Consider the following 20,490-nt stretch of genomic DNA (forward strand, 5'->3'; position numbering starts at 1 on the left):
TGTACAGGCTCGGACCAACTTGGTGTTGACAATAAGCGTAAATATTTGCTGTTGGAAATAATGGACAAGTTTAGACTGTATGGTTATCAGCCCCAACTACTGTTTTCCGAGTATATACGGTAGTGCCTTGTGATACGAGTGACCTGACTTCTAAATTTTTGGGGATACGGGCTGTCATTTGACCTTTTTTTTTTTTTTTTAGTTCTTACTTGTGAGTGCAGACACAAGCACTGTATGGCAGCAATGAACTTAACTTTTTAATTTCATTAGCATCACTTTGGCAACCAGTGACAAAATTGTTTGTTTGTTTTTTAAAGGCTTCAAGGTGTTCATTGCCACTCCCAGAAGTTTACTGTCATGAGAATTACTCATGGTGTATTTTGAGACTCTCCAAAGAACTGCAATGAAGAGAGGATTTTGTTTAGTTTTTTAATTTTGTTTGGAGGTTTCTGAACAGCACCTGGAAAAAACTATTTGTTATCCACTGATCACTCCCGGCCATTTTTACTGAAGCAACCCCGTTCACTCCCAGCTGTTTTACTGTATGTTGACTGATTTTGCGTTTTTTTGTGTTCTATTGCTATAAAAACATGGAACCTACCAGAAGAAAGATTAGAGTCTCTTCTTTCATCAGGAAAAAAAAAGTATATTTTCCCTGTTTTCGTTTTGCAGCATATAGCTAAATCTGTCTAGAATTGTGGGTAAATTAGCTTTTTTCAAAATGGCCCTTGTTGATTTCTTTTGCTCTTCTGCCACCCGCTGGCCGTTTTTGTAATAACTACAACTTCTTCAACCGTTCTCTGCAGTTGAGATGCTGCATCAAAGCAATCACCTTAACCATTAAAAAAAATAAAAACATAGGTCTTTGGGACACTTAAAACATTTTAAATAGAACGTACTTATACATTTTGGGGAGCAAATGAGTTAAGGAAAAAAATTGATCCATGACACTGAATGGGGGGGAAAGTTATATTTTCTATTTACCTATAAACTTTGTCCTAAAGTTAAAAAATAATAAAAAATTAACTAAGATTTAGCAATTTGAAGGTGTATCTAGCTTAATTATTGAAAAGTATCAGCATCAGCAAAACATTGCCCTGTATTTATTTGGATTGATACCAAAATATACAGTATCTTACACCAGTGTTGTTGTTTATTATTGATTATCTTACCTGTGCTGAGGAGCCACTTTTTTCCATCTTTTTGATGGCCAATAAAAAATGGAAAGAACAAATGAATCATGGATTCTGCCGAATTAGCTCAAAAGTGTCAAGTTAACCAGACCATGTGGCCTTGTTGGAATAGATCCCGCCTTCCAGTCTCTGAAACACAAGCATGCCCCCCCCCGTCCCCCCTTCTAACCCCCACCCCCTCCCACCCTCGCCTCCTCTTGTCTCCCATCCAGTCCACGATGCTTTCTCTCTTTATCACATGTGCAACGCTCGCCCCATGGGCTTGCCCTTATCACAGCTACACCTACTTGCACTCAGAAGAGGGCCACCTCACGATGAATGAAGTGCCACACGCCAACTGCAGACCGCTGACGTCGTGAGCGCCTTTCTCAGGTAGTTTGCCTTTTCATTCAGGTCACTCGCTTTTTCTTTTTTTTTTATTCCTCCTGCGAGTGATGTGTACGCACTTTGGTTGTGAATATGTGAGCTTTCGTGATTTTGGATGGGGACACGAGAGTTTCGAGGAGCAGCTGGGCTTTTGTGCGCTTGTGCACTTATTCTTGGCGCTTGTTGCCACATTATGTAGGGCAAAGGTTACTGGCTACCCAGCAGCGGGAGCGGTTATTTCACTTGTTTAGAAGCCAGTGCCTTCTTTTGGAAACAAATGCATTATGGTACGCTGTTGCACATACTCAAGTAGCCAAACAGTAAGTAACAAAGTTATGCTGTATAAATAGTTGTGCTTTATTAAAAATGCTACAGCAATAATTTGTGAGGGGAAAAAAATGTTTTATACAGGCCAATTTTTTTTTGATTGTGATTTAATGATGCTATTCTAAGACGATCAGCAGCTGCTCAACCCTACATAGTGTGGTTGATTTGACAGTCAGAGAAAATTGGGATCATTTTGCCTCCCAGTCATGGCAGGCTTGCAAAAATAAAAAGGTGTTCCAGACCCTGCCAAGTTTATGAAGTTTGGTTTGTGAGTCAATCGAAATAGATACAGACTGATGACAGAATCACATGCTCAGTAGAACATCACAGTGACAGTCTTAAGACTGTTGAGTCATGTTTGGATTGTTTCTCATCCACACAAAAAAAAGTGTCATTTATCAACTAGTCATGGTGACACATAGCTACTTATTTCTAGGCAATTGTGAGTCACTCTGGTTTGCTAATCCTGCAGATTGTTTGTGTGTTTGTGACATTATTTCTAAGGCCTTTGTAAACAGTTGTAAATAAACTGTAAATAACAGGCCTCATCAGCACCATGCCGAACTAGGGTTGTCATTATTTAATATTTTTTGAATTGATGATTCTATTGATTATTCCATCGATTAATTGAATAATTGGCAAAAAATATATATTGTGCATGAAAGTGTATTACAAAACCTTGTTTTTCCCAATTACTGTTTACTAACCAATTTGTGTTGCTTATTTAGTAAGGATGAGCGAGTACTGATACCAGGTATCGGTATCGGGCAAGGTATCAGTACTTGCAACGCCGGCTGATGGTGACCGTTTTCCAATCAGGAACTATACAGTAAATTAGAAGAATAGAAATTTGCCATTAATTTTAAGGGGGGGGAATTATATTCTCATATATAGCTCTTTCTTTAAAATGATTTTATTGTTTTTTGGGGGTGGGTGCGGTTATTTTATGTATTAAAAGCACTAATGGTATCGGTAAATGGTAATAAATATTGGTGACTATTCAAGAGTTGAGTACTCATACTGGTATCGGTTTAAAAAAAAAAGTGGTATCAAACTTCCTATTATTTAGTATTTTTTAGTGATTTAAAAAAAAAAAGCACTAAACCACAATTGAGTAATATCATATGGGAGTGATTGATGTTTTGTAAAACGGATTCAGTCACTGGTTTGTTTTCATGGTTTTCCAAAGTAAAAGCAATTACTCGATTATTAAAATAGTTGCCTATTTAGTTTTGACAGCTCTATGCAGAACCTTAGCACGGTTTTGTTCTTCTGTATCTGACCTTCATCCACTAACTGAATGCTAATAAGAAATCTTATCACTGAAAGAATTCAATTTCCATTGTCCTTAATAAATAAAAACAAAGTTTTTGTTCAGGTTTATGCACTCTGTTGTTTAGCAGAAAGCAAACTTCTTCGTCTTTGACCACAAGAGGCAAGAGTCATAACTCATAAAGAAACTACAGCTGAGGTGGGCAATCTTTTGTGCTGAATCGAAGTCAATTAAATCAGTGAACAAATTACAACATATATTAATTTGAACTAACCAGTTTTAGGGGAAAACAGCTACATTAATGCAACAAATATTACCGGACGTGTGTCAATGTAACTGCTCGTGGCACGGATTATCAGTAGACAAGTAGACATATTTATGTGGGAGAATCATATCTGACATTAAAATTGATTATGTTAGTGTCCATTTATCAACAACTATTCAGTTTTATTGTTGAAATAGACTTGCAGTAGTACAGATTATGCCCAGATGCTAACACAATACCAAAAATGGATTTCGTATGCGATCCCTGTCAACTGAAGGATATGATGGCTGGAAACAGAGAGGAACTCATCTCTCATCTCGGTGTTGTTACAGTGTCCTTTTTAGGGTCTGCTCAGCGGGAAGTTGCCTCCTTCTCGCTGAATGTCAACAGCATAGGGGACTGATTAAAAAGCTTGCTCGCAGAATGTTGTTTTCAAGCTGCCCTTTCGGATAACAGCTGCGGCAAACTGCGACATGCTGGTATGAGCGCGTCGTGATCTTAACATCTGCAGTGCTCAGATGTGACAGCTTTGTGAATTTGCTTTTTTTTTTCTTGAAAAACAACCACCTTTTTGTTTTTTTCTGTTGTTTTTTTTTAGAGCAGTGATGAGTTGCTAGTTTGCATGGACCAGTGCACAATAGATGTGAAAAATGAACTTCAGTGGACAGATTATTGTTAATCTGGGGGCCATTAGCAAGAACACAGTACCATATAAAAATAATAAGCATTTTTGGGAACAAGTTACAAAATGCTTTACAATGCACAGTAAATCAATAATAAAATAAAAATAGGCATGCGTCAACAAAGCCATAGAAGTTAACTAAAAAGTGGCCTTTAAAATCCATAGACTTTAAGACGTTCAAGTGAGGCTAATCTGCTGTTCATACCAATGTGGTAAATGTTTAAAAGATGTACACTAGAAACTGTACTTTAACATAGTAACAGTTTAACCGTATGCATTGAAACAAGTTCAGTATTGCATTTTTTTTTTCAGAGCGCCGTCTAGTCATCTTCAAAAGCAACTGAACAGAATCAAACGGTCAAGTAAAAAGGATAAAGTGTGCTCGTGTTTTCATAGAAAATTTTAACGGCGAAACTTTTTTTGTTATAAGTGCAAAAGATTTGAAAAATGAGCATGCAAATGCACCATGTAGGATCAGCTGCACTGGTTGAGCCTGAGGGGAATTTCCTGAGCTTGTTGGCTGCGCTTAATCTCAAATCCTCATTGTAGTTGTTTTACAACATATGTATTTACAGCGCAATAAATAGTTTAACAAGAGGCAGAGCTTACCAGGGGTGTCATTGAGAATGCCCAGCGGTATAGAGGTGGAATTGCGGGCTTTAATAAAAGATGGTGTATAATGATCATAAAAAAATACAATGAGATGGTCTGGATTTAAAAAAAAATAATTAAAACAATTTAAAATAATAATAATAATAATAATAAATCCATTGTGAATCATCTGTTTAATGTTGTTGTTAAATATCTAAAATAAACGCTAAAAACTGCCAACATATTGCCAATTTACCAGAAATGGTAGCATCTCCTCCTCCATTAGTAGAGTTATTTATGGGAATTGTTTAAATTCTTCCATCCATCAATCCTCTATACATCTTTGACCCTCACTCGGGTGGTGGGTGTGCTTAAGCCTACCCCAGCTGACCTCAGGCTAAGGGGCACGCCCTTGACTGGCCTCGGGCCAATTGCAGGGCGTAACACTATATAGACAAACCATTCACACTCACATTCATGCCTGTGGACAATTTAGAGTCATCAAATGAATATATGTATGTTTATGGAATGCGAATATAAAAAGTCCACACTTCAATGCCAAAATTCTTCACCACAGCTCCATACATTAAATAAAGGATACAATAAACAACAATATAGTGGAGTTGAGAGGGGGTAACAACATTAATTTTTACCTTACTTGTACTAAGTACTTGTTCCATTTAATATTCTAACTCAATGCACGTAATGGATGGTGGAACAGTCCACAGAGTCAGTAAACATTCGCCAATAAGTTATATAGTCACATAGTTAATATGTTTTATTACATTCTTTTCTTCTTCAGTCTTTTCCTTTTTTCCGTTTTTTGGCACCCAGTGGGTTAGAGTAATATATCGTTTGTCGTGGGGGTTACGTTTGTGACCACCACTGCAATAGATGAAATTCATGAAATAGGGATCATGTATTTATGGTATTATTTATAAATGTTTAACAGCTTTATTCATACACTTCAGAACCAACAAATAGTATGGTATATTATGCATGTGAGGTGGAAGTAACATTTTTGTCCACTAGTAGTCCCGATGAGTCAACTAATCGGATCATATACAGTAAATCGCAGCATATGGCGTCAACAAGCAGCTGCTCTTATACAACCTGTGTTAGCTTGCAGCTTGAATTGTTTAGGTATGTGTAAATGAAAAAAAAAACAATCAAGATAATATATCACATTCAACTTTTGTTGAACTTTGCAGCTTGTACCCGCATTCCTGACATTTCTAAAAATGTTGGTGCAACTTCAATTGAAAGCAATACTGTGGCCTTAACATTTTTAGCTGTAAATGTGTGCATTTTGAAATGGAACTTAAAAACTATACACTACGCATAATTGCATTATAAATACTATAAAAGTATAGATATACCGTACATGTACAGTATATGTAAACATATTTCACTATCAAGCATTATTTTAATGTAGAAAGCAGTGAAATCAGATGAGTAGACTTAAGAAAAGGCACAGTTCTAAAGACAACTGCAATAAACAGGTTTTTATTTTCTTTTATTTAACCTTTTTAATCCCAAAAGTTTGGCTTTGCTTCACTAGTATGTATGATTTAAGAAATATTACATTCATCTACAAAATGTAACTATCAAACGCTATAACATGTTAGCGTAACCAAACATGACATCGTGTTACAAACAACATTACATAAAATACACACTATAACTGTCTGCTGAGATAAGATAACCAGACGTGAGCCGCACTTTTCTTTCACTGACGTGCTGCCATGCAAGGCAGGTTTGCATTATTGCACAAGTATTTTGGGTGAAATGCGCCCTATCTTTCGGACACTGTTGCTAACAGTGGTTAGCCCTGAAACTGGCCACAGTGCTTTGTTTACAGTACATCACGGATGACTCGGATTACCACAACTGCGCACGTGTGTCACAGACAGGCAGATGGTCAGCAGGAACATTGGGAAACCAGGCAGTTTTGAGAGGAAAAACTGCAAAAATAATTACGTTTCACTATTAAATGAGATAATTAAAATATTCAATGTCTAGAAGAAGTCCTAGTAAAAATATGTGGTTGTACAACTTCTTTTCAACGCAAGTGCAAATAATTAAATTGAATACAAATGTGCTTCAAGTAACATTTATGAATATCTACCATTTGACTGTTTAATTCAACTGTTGTGTCCCAGTCTGAACACTGGGTGGCGCCCACGTAATAACGTACACTAAGCCAGCCATATATAGAGAGAGTTTGGCCAATTCAGTTTCAGCCGGGTAACAAGATGGCCAAACTCTCTATATATACGGCTCTGAACGTACATAACTTATACAGCAGAAGAAAAGACAAAAAGAAGAAATTCATCATGTCAAATAAATACTAAAATGATGTGTCCTGACTGCTAAATTGTAAATAAAATCAATATAAAAAAAAAAAAATCTGTCCTCAAATGTCCTCAATCGGAGCGCAACAAATCTAGATGCTAATGCTAACGGATCACGAACAGCACATTGTTACATTCTTAACATTGACTTTTACTCTTTCTGTGCCCAGGCCAAAGCCATGTCTACTAGGATCATATTTCTTTGTGCCGTCTTTTGGCATGTTAGGACCAAGGAACTATGCTGAAGTGAGAGGAAGTTCATGTAGTCAAGCCATAGCCTTGTCTAATTTTTTTTTTAAGGTGCTTTGGCGCCATCTTGCGGCATCTGTAGGCAGGGTGCTGGACACTACACACATACTGACGATTGATCTCCTCCTTCATCAGTGGAAGGACTTAAAAGATCCTTTGAGCTCAATGTGTTGACTACAGCAGGTGTAGTCAAGTCAAAGTCTGTTCCGATGTCACTTATTCTTTATTAGGCCGCTGCTGACCTCATTGTTGCGGCTTATGAGGTCACTGCGGTCTATACATCATTCTGTGCAGCGTCGTCGCGCACATATTTGCAAGATAATTTGCCACGCTCCCACACTTATGCCAAAGCAGCCACACAAAAGCAACATTGAGGAGAATGTCCCTCTTTTGCCAAGCGGCTCTGACCCGCTGGTGACCCGCTGCGGCAAGACTGCGGGCATTGTGTTCACAATGCGAAAAGTCCCATTTGCATCGTCAGACTGAATTGACTGTTTTCCAAAAGCAAGTATCAAAACCTCACAAAACGACGTGCATTTTTTTTCTCTCAGATTTAAAAATAAATGAGCAGAGCTGTTAAAATGGGAAACGTCATCACATGATATATGTTGGACCCAGTAATCGGCCAAGTATTACCAGCAACAAATATTTTCTATAATTTGCACGACTGAAAAGAGATTAAGTTTATAGTGTGTTAAAATGTTCATAGTGTTTTCCTCATCAAATGTATTTAACATCGTATAGTTTGTTACTTTTTTATAAATATAACAAATTGTTGTTTCATTTTTGGCCTCTTTGTGACGATTTCCTGGAAGCTCCTCGACTCTTTTTGCTTCCATGTGTCAGCTGCTGTTTGCCATCATTGCCAGTCCCTCGAGTTTCCTCTCCTCATACTCAGCTGCCTCCACTTCTCTCACTGTACTTCAGTGTATTTATAACGCTTTACTGTCATGCGTCCAGGTCCAATTTGTCACTTGCTTATGGAGTTTGTTTGTTTTTTATGTTCCTGTGTAATTATTTCCTGCTTGCATGCTTACCTGCATTACAAGCATCTTTGGCCATTTGGGTGATTTGGATTCACAAAGTTTGCACGTTCTCAATTTGCAAACTTGGATTTTATATATATATATAGTCCCCAGAATATCGCTGAGATTCTTTTGTCATATGTAGGTTTTGTATTTCCCTTTAATGTATGGATGCAATTTAAAGAGTTCCATGCGTCTGCTAATCTTATCTTCGGATCATATTGTTGCAGTGAGATGGAAAAGCCAAATGACAACGAGGTCAAGCTCAAGGGGAGCAAGGAGAGCGCCTCACCTGGACCCACCATTGTGGCCAGAGGACAGTGGTCCAACAAAATGGAGTTCCTCCTTGCAGTTGCCGGACAAATCATTGGACTTGGAAATGTGTGGCGGTTTCCTTACCTGTGCTACAAGAATGGAGGCGGTGAGTTGGAATCAATCAATTTACATTTAATTGTTGGGAGGCTTCTGTTTGTTGTGTATGTACCATTTGTGTTGTATTGAATATAAATAACGTATGCCTGTTTGTTTTTTTCCCACAGGGGTGTTCTTTATCCCTTATGTGCTCTTCCTCTTTACATGCGGCATCCCTCTTTTTCTGCTGGAGACCTCTCTCGGCCAGTACACTAAACAGGGCGCTATTACCTGCTGGAAGCAAATCTGTCCCCTCTTTGTAGGTAAATATTCACTCTCAAGCCACGGTATTTTGAACAACTGCATAAATAACGGCCAATAAAAGAGCTGTGAGGAAATTATTATTATTGTATAGTAACTTTTGGACTATAAGGCGCACCTGACTATAAGACGCGCTAGCTAAATTTGGGGAATGCTCGAGTTTGTTACACATATAAGCCGCACCCGACTGTAAGTTGCAGGTGTTTCCGCACCGGTATATAAGGGTTCCCGCTACTTTCTTTTCCATAATGAGGGTGCAAATTGTCTCGCTCTCGTTCTGTCTCTCCTACTGTATTTTGGCTCACTTGGTTTGTTTAGCTCTGCCCGACGCTTTTGCGCTTCCTTTATTGTGCGCCCCCTTGTGATCTGATGGATAAGCCACACCTTTGTATTCGCCGCAGGGTCGAATGCAAGTGAAAAAAGTAGCGGCTTATAGTCCAGAAATTACTGTAGTTGTCTTCCTGCATTGTACGGCCAGCAGTTTTCCTTGAAGAAGTCAGCCTTAAACATTTCTTGACAATAGTATGTTATATGTGACCTCACGAGTGTAAACATGACATTCTGTGGAATATGAGTTGTGAAGCAAATTCTGTCGACTGAAGATGACATCACTGTTGCTCAGGCAGCAACCAATCACAGCTCACCTGTTTTCTGATGCTCAGCTGTGATTGGTTGTTACCTGAGACCTGAACAACTGTGATGTCATCTTCAGTCGACAGCAAGTGGCAAAATAGCCGCCTTCTGATATTGATAAAAACTGCTGGATTTTGCTGCTCATATTCCACTAATGCAGTATTAAACAAAATACCATATTTGGACTTGTGGGGCTGCATAGAACATATTATTGTCACCAAAAAAATTGAGGGGATTGACTTCCTCTTTAAACATTCATTCAGATGTAATCCCTTTACTACTCACAGCAATTCTATTTGTTTGGTTTCCAATATGTTGTGATGTCAATTCCTTTCTTCCTTTGACATTTTGTCAGAGCAAAATTCAAATGCAATTTTGGAGGGCAGTGCAATTTCTAATTGATACCTGTGAAGCCAATTTTATGTGTTTATCTAACGGTGTCATTAGAAGAAAAAAAAAAACTGTGATTTGCAAATTATTTACAGAACGAGAGCAGTAACCATCTGCTATATTTTCTTCACGCCCAAAAAAAGCATTTCACAAGTGAGCCGATGCCTAAAGTGTTGTCTTTGAAGTGGAGCATTGTCACACGTGCACTCCACATATTGCACGTCAGTGAGATCTGAGCTGGCCAATCGGCATAGATGCTCTACCTTCTCGCTCGGTGGGCTTGTTTGTTGTTTACACCTTTCATTTCCAAGGCTTTAGCTGGAATTCACAAATTTATTTCATACTGACATTCAATGAGGTTGTACAGTTAAAGTTAAGAAGTAATGCAGTTATCCAGTCTTCATGTCGTTTGGCCTTTGAAGTTAGGTTGCACTAGTTAAAAATTGCCTCCTGTAAGACGTTGCAGGTTGTCATACAGACAGAAAAACTTTCTCTATATACAGTAAATAGTGAAATCATGATGTGCAGGTTTCTACTCTCACCCTTACCAATTTGAAATATATCTGTACATAGTTTCTACCATCTTTGTGGAATGTTCCACAGCAGGAATTGTCATTTTACTTATTTTCTTAGTTTTAAAACTTTAGGTTTTTGTTTTTTTTCAATTGGTGGTGGTATGGCTCAGGCAGTAGAGTGATGATCATCACCCAACCCAAAGGTTGTGGGTATGATCCCAAGCACTTGTGACCATGCCAAAGTGTCCTTGAGCAAGATACTGAACCCTCAGTTGCTCCTGATTCTGCATCATCAGTGGGTGTATGAGTAGTGCTTGGAGTGCCTTAAAGATGGAAAGGCGAAAGCCCAAGCACTATTATACAGTATGAGGGCGTGTTTTGGGGGTTTAATTTCAATTTGAAATATCAATATTTTCCTCTCTTTTTTTCCCAATCTCTTAGGAATGGGTTATGGAAATCAGGTGGTAGTTTTATACTCCAGCATCTATTACATCATCATATTGGCGTGGGCATTCTTGTACCTCTTCTCTTCCTTCAGCTCTGAGCTTCCGTGGGCAAGCTGTGGAAACAGCTGGAACACAGGTATGCAATATATATATATATATATATAAAATAGATCTCCAACATTTTTTTAATTTTTTTATTTAACATCAAAGTGCCTTTGAGACTTCCTCAGTTCACACAATAAAAGCTGAGATTTTCCATTCAACCTCGAAATCATTATATTAAGCAGATATGCTGTTAGCATTGCATATTGGTCAAGCTCCCCCAACATACTTGAGGCCCCTAGAAAGTTTCCCCATTTTCACTCCAGATCAATTTCCATGAAGGACACCAAAGACACTTTATAGCGAAAATAACCCGTTTATGAAAATGTGTGAATCATATTATAAAATGTTTAAATGCATTTTATCCCTTAGAGACCCTTGGCCTCCTCGAAAGTAAATAAATGTAACTGGCCACTTTATGAGTAAATATAGTACCCGAGTAGCAGCTCTTTTGCGCACAGCTTACATGAATATACTGTACTACTTTGAGTCTGCTGTCTGTCTTTGCAACAGAGACGTGTGTGGAGTTCAGTCAAAGACGTGTTCTCAACTGGACTGTAGCAGAAAACGCAACATCGCCTGTGAGGGAGTTTTGGGAGTAAGTCGATCAAATGTTTAATGAAAAGAAGAAGAAGAAGCTAGAAACGCGCCTGATGTTCATGTAAATGCCATCCACAGGAGAAGAGTACTGAACGTAACGGGAAATGTCCAAGAGTTGGGTGGTTTGCGATGGGAGTTGGTTCTGTGTCTGCTTTTGTCTTGGACCATCTGTTACTTTTGCGTGTGGAAAGGAGTGAAGTCCACGGGAAAGGTAAATGTCTTTAACATGTTAGCTTGTTTGCTTCGAACGTATTCTACAGTGTGGTATGTATGTCTCTATCTGCCAGCCAGCCAGCGGAGAATATTGCATCAGAACTCAATCTTGTGATTATTTTCACTTTCATCATGCGTTTTCATCATGTGATCGTCCGGTTTTCCTTCCCTGCTGGCAAATATTGCTGCATCGAAGGGGGTGTACAAATATTTGAAAACGAGTCACTGTAAGTCAGTAGTTACTTGTCACAGGGAAAAATTTGGTTTTGTGTTTTTGTTGACTGGGATAACGTTCAGCACAAGAAAACGTCCACTCTTAAGAAATATGAATTCCCACTTTGTCCGACAGGTTGTTTACTTCACGGCCACATTTCCGTACTTGATGTTGGCCGTGCTGCTTGTCCGTGGGCTGACACTACCCGGGGCCATAGTTGGCATCAAATTTTACCTCTACCCGGAACCATCTCGCCTCGCTGATCCGCAGGTATGAGCTTCTGAACCCATTTAACTTCATGTGACGTGAAACATCAAGACTGTCATTAACCAATAATGACAAAGCTATAAGTGAATTTTGAATTGGTTGACCCTGTGCCAGGGTTCGAGGTTTGCATGGTGGAGTGTGGACGACCCAAGTGTAGGGAAGCAGAGAGGCAAGAATTTATTTTCCCCCAAATAAATTAGAGGTAAACAAGATACTTGGAAAATTCAAAATACTAAATCAACCAAAGTCCAACAAATCAAAGTAACAATGAAACAATAAGAAACAAAACATTCACCATCGCAGGGAAAATATGAAGACTAAAGACAGGATCTTGTCAAGTTACACTTTAGTACAAGTTTCACAAACACCAACACAAGATCGCACCATCATCGATATGAACTTTATAATGTTAAACCTCAACCAGAAGTGTTTCCAACAAAATATTGGCAAAACCAATTGTCATTTTTGTGTTAAGCGGAGTTGTTGGCATCTGCTGAAAGTAGTAATCAGTTAAGCAACTAAGTTACTTTTAAAATGAAGTAATCCGTAAAATAACTATTTAAATTTTGAAATCAATTAATCAGTAAAGTAATTTTGTTACTTTTAAAATCAAGTAATCAGTAAAGTACCTTTAAATTCAAGCAATCAATAAAGTAACTAAGTTACTTTAAAAAAGAAAACAATGATGTAACCAAATTAATTTTTTAAATAAAGTAATCAGGGAAGTAACTAAGTCACTTGTAAAATCAAGTATCCATACATAATCAGTAAAGTAACAGTTACTTTTGAAAATAAAGTAATCAGTTAAGTAACTAAGTTACCTTTCAGAGTAACTGTTGCAATGGTGCCTATAACAGCCTCAGGGAGTGGATTGGTGGACCATTTATGTACTATTTGTACTGCCGATGATGATTGATTGCATTGCAGTCAAACATTACCGGGCAAACATGAAGCATTTTCCACTGACACCATCGTTGAATGTTTGCTTCTGATGTCCTCGTCTTGCAGGTCTGGATGGACGCTGGCACACAAATATTTTATTCCTATGCTATTTGCATCGGCTGTTTGATGGCGCTTGGCAGTTATAACAAGTACAACAATAACTGTTACAAGTAAGTTGACATAAAAACCGTTATGTCAATTTGTGATGTATACATGAATAATCTAATGAAATCAAACATTCTACCTCATGTAGCTTTCAAATTCATTCTTTTCACAGTGTTAAGAAAACTCCACATTTTTAAGAAAAGCGTTTAAGGCCATTTGTAACAGATTTTACCTGAGGGTCAGTCCCTCATACTACTGCTGCAAAAGCTTTTTAAAGCCCGATACATAAACATACTCCTGTTTAAGTAAACATTGTGCAAAGTCACGGCACTGTTCTGTTTCAGGAACATACTTAGCCGTAGAAAAGGAGTAGCGCACTGTATACACAACTGACCCACTTTCCAAAGTTGTCTGACTCCAGAAGCAACACAAAGCCACGGAGGAAACCAAGGAAACGGGAAAATTATGGCAATTTAGAAAGTAAAAACAGCCAAAAACAACAAACAGAGGAGCCACAGGAAAGCATGGAAAACAAAACAGAAAGACCACTCACATCACTTTTACACACTCTTTTTAGGAAATTAACACAATTGCGGTTTGTTTTTACGGCCTATCAAAAGTAGTTCAGTTTGAATGGCCCTTTTGTTTCTTGGGGTGGGGGCGGGTGTTACAGAAAGCTGTGTTCGTTGAGGGGGAGAAAGTATCAAGAAAACTAAGCAGCTCTAGCAAAAAGGAGCAAGAAGACTAACGACAAAATTGAGACACAACCTGGCATATAAGGAGGTGATTGGCTGGAAGACAGGAAGCAGGCCCCAATTAACAAGACCAGAGGAAACTTATGATCAGGCAACAGAAATCTAAACCTAACCTAAATTAACTAAATTACTTGTGCTACCTAGTGGCTATTTCTTTAGCTTTCTGTGCCCCGCACCCCCAGTGCAATCAGTTCAGGGTGTACCCAGCAGCCTCTGGCCCAAAGTAAGCTAAGATTGGTTTGAGTTCAACAACACAACCTTAATTGAATATTTTAAAAATGGATGGATGGAGGTTTGTCAAAATTGATGATGAAAATATTCATTTTGGCTCATGTAGGTATTCCCATACTGTACTGTTATTAATCTAAATAAAACTGTGACATTTATCTGCACACAAGTTAAACAGCCATAAATCCCGCTGTGTCCCACTGGGATATAAACACTATACACAAAAACATTCAACAATATCACACACATTTTTTTAGTTCACTAAATATGACTTTAGTAGCAAAAGTGAAATGTGTTTTGTTGTTCTTTTTAGGGATTGCGTCTACTTGTGCCTCCTGAACAGCGGGACCAGTTTTGTGGCCGGTTTTGCCATCTTCTCGGTTCTTGGCTTCATGGCTTATGAGCAGAACACAGACATATCCAAAGTAGCGGAATCGGGTAAGACGTCACGAACTGCACCTGTGAAGGAATCGGCATGCGTGATGACACACACACACACACACACTCAAACAAAAAGAACCGTTTTCTCGCCGCAGGTCCCGGCCTGGCCTTCATCGCGTACCCTCGAGCCGTGGCCATGATGCCCTTTCCGCAGATTTGGGCCATTTTCTTTTTCATCATGATCATCCTGCTTGGATTGGACAGTGAGGTTGTGCATTTTTCTATTGTTTGGCACACATGATAATGGTAAGATAAAAAAAAACATGGTCAGAGTACAACTCTTATTATTATTATTAATAATATTATTATTATTATTATCAGGTTTTTTCCCTATAATTGGTTTATTAAAATTTCTGTATTCATTTTTATCTGTTGATATTTTATTTAATAATTGATTAAACTAATTATTGTAAACTATAAAGTAGAAAATATTAGTAGACAAATTTCTATAATGTTATTAAATAATTATGAATAATACAATTTATTAGGGAGCATGAATTTTACAATTTGGCACTTTTTTCAGCCTCTATATTTTAAGATCTTATGCCTTCTCTCCAACGTTTGCGCACTCATGGCCAACAATGATGCACTCTGTCTACATGTTGGCTGCCACATCAGACTTTTATTTTCCCTCTTTGCTATTCTGCCTTTCTCTGCATGATGGGCGCGCACTAATGGCGGACAACGAGGCACTCTAAAGTGGTTTATCCAGCGAATACATTTTTGGGGGTGTAGGCATAGTATATAGATGACTCGCTAATTTCCAATCTCTGCAAAAGAAGGCGGCGCTCAAGTTTATAAATAGTTAGGGAGGGTCGATTCATGCTGAACACCAAAGTGCATCATACGGTGATGTTTTAGTCATACCAGAGCAAATCAAGAAAAATACATTTGTGATCATCGAGACGAGTTCTGTCTTTGTCACAAAAGTTTAAAAAGTGCAAAGTTAGAAAATTCATAACTTTACATTGAAATCAGCATAGTGTATGAAATGTGTACAGTTCAGCGTGTAACAGTTCATCTCTCTCCTTCAGTTTGTAGGTCTGGAAGCTATTGCAACCAGTATTTGTGACCTGAATCCTTCCTTCTTCCATGTTGGCCATCGACGCAAACTCCTTCTCCTCCTCATCAGTGTTTTCTGTTTCTTCATGGGCCTCGTCATGGTCACTGAAGTAAGGCAGAATTAGAAAGAATGTTGGCTTTTCCTTGGATGTGTTCATTCTAAAGGTGCCCGTTGTCGCACACGCAGGGAGGATTGTACATCTTTCAGCTCTTCGACTACTACGCCTGCAGCGGGATGACTCTGCTTCTGTTTGCCTTACTTCAGTCCGTGTGTATTGGATGGGTTTATGGTCAGTACAGTCGATTTCACATTTGAATGGCTCCCGCACCGCTCATGCAAACGCACTCACCATCGTTTCACCACGTGACCACAGGAGCGGATCGTTTCTATGACAACATCCAGGACATGATTGGATACAGGCCTTTACCACTGATTAAACACTGCTTGAAATATGTCACCCCAGTAATCTGCCTGGTAAGTAAACAGTCGGTCTGACTTGCCTGTTCTAAAACAGGGAATAATAGTTTACTCTGTTGAAGATTAACTTTACTCTCATTTTACCGACCTTGATTTTAAGATAATAGCCTGGCCACTTTTGGTAGAAAACTGTCAACAACCTCTTCTGGCAGGTTCTGAAATTTTTGACAAGCAATGCCTGCTATGCAGAGTAAAAAAGAATGCCTCCAGGATGGTATTTTCTTAAAATAATAATAATAATAATCAAAAGCAGTCATAATATTCAGTCAGTCACTTCTAATGAGAAAAAGACGTTGACTAAATTGAGGAGATAAAATCTAAAATGTGCAGACTTAAGTCTGGGATTGATAACGATATGAATCACTGAGTATCATAATCAATGTATATATGACTGATGCGTATAATAAGAATCGATGGGGACGGGTTACTAATAAGCCATGGCTTCTCCCCATCAGCCCTTCTTTCGGACGTCAATGTTGCAAATAGTATTATGAGATCGATGTAACCTGTAATAATGTGTCCGAAAGGAAAAAAGGAATAAAACAAACAAACAATTATATGTGGAATAAAATAAAAAACACACATTGTGACGTGAACTGCGGCACTAAGAAGAAAAAGCACTGTAGAAAAATGATGAAGTTAGATTAGATTGCAAGGATCAGAAAATGGATGCTTAGTTGACACTGAATCAACAGCTGCGATTGAAGCCAAATACTGTCGTGCAATCTATTTTGCTTCAATCGTTTCAAGGCTGATTAATTAACAATCAATCATTATTATGCCCATTCATTGTTATATTCAATCAGATTATCTTTACCTGGCTAAAGGTGGATAAATACATTAGTTGGTACGTAGAGCTGAATGAAAAACATGCAAATGTTACTTTTCTTAACCATATATGTTTTTGTTTTTTGGGGGAGAATTTTGTCATGTGCAGACGTTTTTCATGTTGAACAGGTCATGAAGTAACAGCTAGGAATACATGAGCTACACTGTGGCGCCACCTGGAGGATAGTAGCTGAATAAATGCTGGGTCCGTTCCCCACAGCCAGTGAAGAGCAGATTTGAATTAGTAGTCAGGAGATATCAGGATTAGGTGATCAAAATCTTTTAGCTTGACGCAAATACATGTGAAAGAATACCATTTAATAAAAAGCTCCATATAAAAAAAAATTATTATCACAGACATGTACTGTGTTGATAGTTGATGTCGAATGAATATGCTAGAATCCTTTACACAAACGCAAAGTTTCATTAAATCTGATAAAAGATTGTTATTTTTTTAAAGAAACTATGTCTCAAGTTTGAATGTATCCGTTGTTGCTATTAGATGCTAGCTAGCAGTTGCAGTTACTGCGTTTAGCCATGTGGCTAGCTGCGAGAAAGACAAGAGGAAGATTAAAAGTCCTTCAGATGAATTTTTATGAGGAAAGCACTTTGGTGTGGATAAAGATAAGGCAGTGCTTATTCCTGTCTTGTTTTCAGGGAACTTTTATCTTTTCCTTGGTCAAATACAAACCTCTGAAGTTCAACAACACCATTGAGTATCCATGGTGGGGTTATGCTCTGGGCTGGTGGTTCACTCTGTCTTCCACACTCAATGTTCCTTTGTGGATGGTGTACAACCTGATTAACACCCCGGGGACACTTCGTCAGGTAATATTTGGATTGGATTTATATTCCTTACAATCAATTTAGCCCTAAAAGGGATTGTTTCCGTTTAAAGTATCGTTGTAAACATTTGACATTGTTTCTTGTTAGCGGTTCGCCATCCTCTGCACTCCATCTGAAGATCCTCCCTCGCACAAATCGGACGGGAAAACACTTGAACTGCACAACTTGACGCACAAAACAGACATTGTGTTTTGACAACATCGGGCACTTCCATTGATGACTGTGAGGCACAACAAACAACTTTTAATATCTTTACGCCAAAGCTGACATTCACAACCTGGTTTTCTCCTTTTCGAACCACAAGCTATGCCAGGTTAGAAAACGACCGATCATGGAGTGAATTCCTCGTTGTTTGTCCATTCCTATAGTCCAATATTTGATGGTTTACATAAAGGGATTTTTTTTTTTTAAAGGGAAGGTTGTAAAGTGTTTCCAAAAGCAACCCCAATGATGAATATAATATGCAGTGCTTTGAAAAATTTTGGACTTTTAAAATTGTTTCTGTTTAGCTAAAGTGGACAAGAACACAGAAAACGGCCGGTCCAATAATCACAAATCCATTGGCCGTACTGTACAACTGAAAGTGGAATTAAAAAAAAACAAAAGTCCTGACAAATGGACCTTTGGTGCACCTCAGACAAGTGAGCCAACAACAGCCTTTTGCAATTTCCTTTAAAGTGCCTTAACCCTTTAAATTATAACCAAAAATATGTTCCCTAGTAGAATATGAATCTAAAAAAAATTCCAATATTTTACACCTTTAATTTCCACTATAAAACATGACTATTTTATTGGATTATTCCTTAAATAAATATCTAGGATTCCACAAACTCAACTCAGCGCCAAAATATGTACCTTGCAAATGCCTGATTTGATTTGATTGGCTGGATCTGCAATCAAATTATTCTTTGGTCATTCTCCACTCCATCACAAAATGACCTGAAACTCCATTTGTCCGATCTTGAACGCAAGCCTTATGGGTGTCATATCATCATTTATGCAATCTAATGTGGTCCAAACACTGAAAGGGCTCCTGTCCAGACTGCAGCTACTGTCCAAATTTGCACAATGGGGAAAAACTTGTGGTTGTCAGAGAGGACATATTTGTAACCATTAAATGGATTATATATTTTTGTAATTACGTTGTATCTTTACAAGGCTTGAGGAGTGACGGAATGGTGTAACGGCGTTACGTAATTAGGATTCAAGAAAGGTGATTGTATTCCGCTACAGTTGCAAAAAAAAAAAAAAACCATGTACCGTAATCGGACTACATAGGTACATTTAATGTTTGGTTTATTTCACCGGATTACAAACAAGCTACTGATAAGTCCGTTTTAACTTGATAACACACACTGGATCATACATTTTAAAAGCATTGTTATGAAGATAGGCGGCACAGCGGGCTAGTGGTTAGCATGTCTGCCTCACAGTTCAAAAGTTCAGGGTTTGAACCATGCGTGGCTTCCTCCTACATTTTAAACGCATCCTTACTAAAAGCAAGACAGAAAAGACCAGACAAATATATCGAAATATAGATTTTATTGATACTTAATTTTTTTTGTCTTTATTTGCGTATTTTGTATTGACTTATCCAAAAGTAACTCAAAGTAATCAAGTTACATTACTTTAATATCAAGGTACATGGATGGCATTACTGGCTAAAAAAAAAATAACAGGTAGCTAGTAACTGTATCGGAATACATTTGTAAAGTAACCCTCCCAACCCTGATTGTTACAGTATTTTTTTGTGTTTTTAATAATATAAAATTATCTTACTGATATGCTTGGAATTTTGTAAATTTGTCATTTTTACTTGCTATCTAATTGATATGTGTGATCTTTGTATAACACTACGGTGCTGTGATATAAAAACGTATATATCAGAGGGCTGGAACAAAGTAGTTAATTTTATTTGGGTCAAATATTGTATGAATGGATGATGCATTTAACTGACAGTGTTACTCATCTTCACAATGTATGACGACAAGTGATTCCTTAAATTGTATCCATTTGATTCATCTGAAATAAATGTAGCCTCTGTGAAGTGCTTGGCCATTAACATCCTGTTGTCTATTATACCATTTGTTTTATGTATGTGCATATGTAGTATGTATATATATTAGGGGTGTCAAAATAAGTGTGTTCATTTTGAGTTAATTTTAAGTTCCTTTAATGCCACTAAAAAAAAATGTGCGCGCCTTACTTGGAAAGCCTGTACTGGGGGGAACTCCAGTTGCGACGCAGCAGACAAATGTAATAATTCATATTTGTGAAAACTGGGGTCAAGTTACTTCATGTTAAAGATTAGATGGCTCTTAATATGAAAAGGAAAATGCACTGAGCTGTCACCAACGTCTTGCAAATGCAATTATGCCATCTAGTGGCAGAAAAACACAAATCAATATCAAACTCGTTTTTTACAGTA

The 20,490-nt window shown here is 38.0% G+C and overlaps 1 pseudogene across 1 annotated transcript; it reads left to right on the top strand.

Annotated features, from left to right (window-relative positions):
* The first annotated feature begins 1,430 nt into the window (after window positions 1-1,430).
* LOC144056212 (sodium- and chloride-dependent GABA transporter 2-like) lies at window positions 1,431-20,124 on the top strand (annotated as a pseudogene). The gene is made up of 15 exons (XR_013295017.1): window positions 1,431-1,565; window positions 8,556-8,746; window positions 8,865-8,999; window positions 10,977-11,117; window positions 11,597-11,681; window positions 11,762-11,894; window positions 12,246-12,380; window positions 13,386-13,489; window positions 14,721-14,845; window positions 14,944-15,056; window positions 15,883-16,020; window positions 16,098-16,200; window positions 16,285-16,385; window positions 17,874-18,044; window positions 18,150-20,124. The product of XR_013295017.1 is annotated as a sodium- and chloride-dependent GABA transporter 2-like (transcript).
* Window positions 20,125-20,490: the final 366 nt, after the last annotated feature.

Source organism: Vanacampus margaritifer, chromosome 8 (genome assembly GCF_051991255.1).
Source record: "Vanacampus margaritifer isolate UIUO_Vmar chromosome 8, RoL_Vmar_1.0, whole genome shotgun sequence".
NCBI lineage: Eukaryota > Metazoa > Chordata > Actinopteri > Syngnathiformes > Syngnathidae > Vanacampus > Vanacampus margaritifer.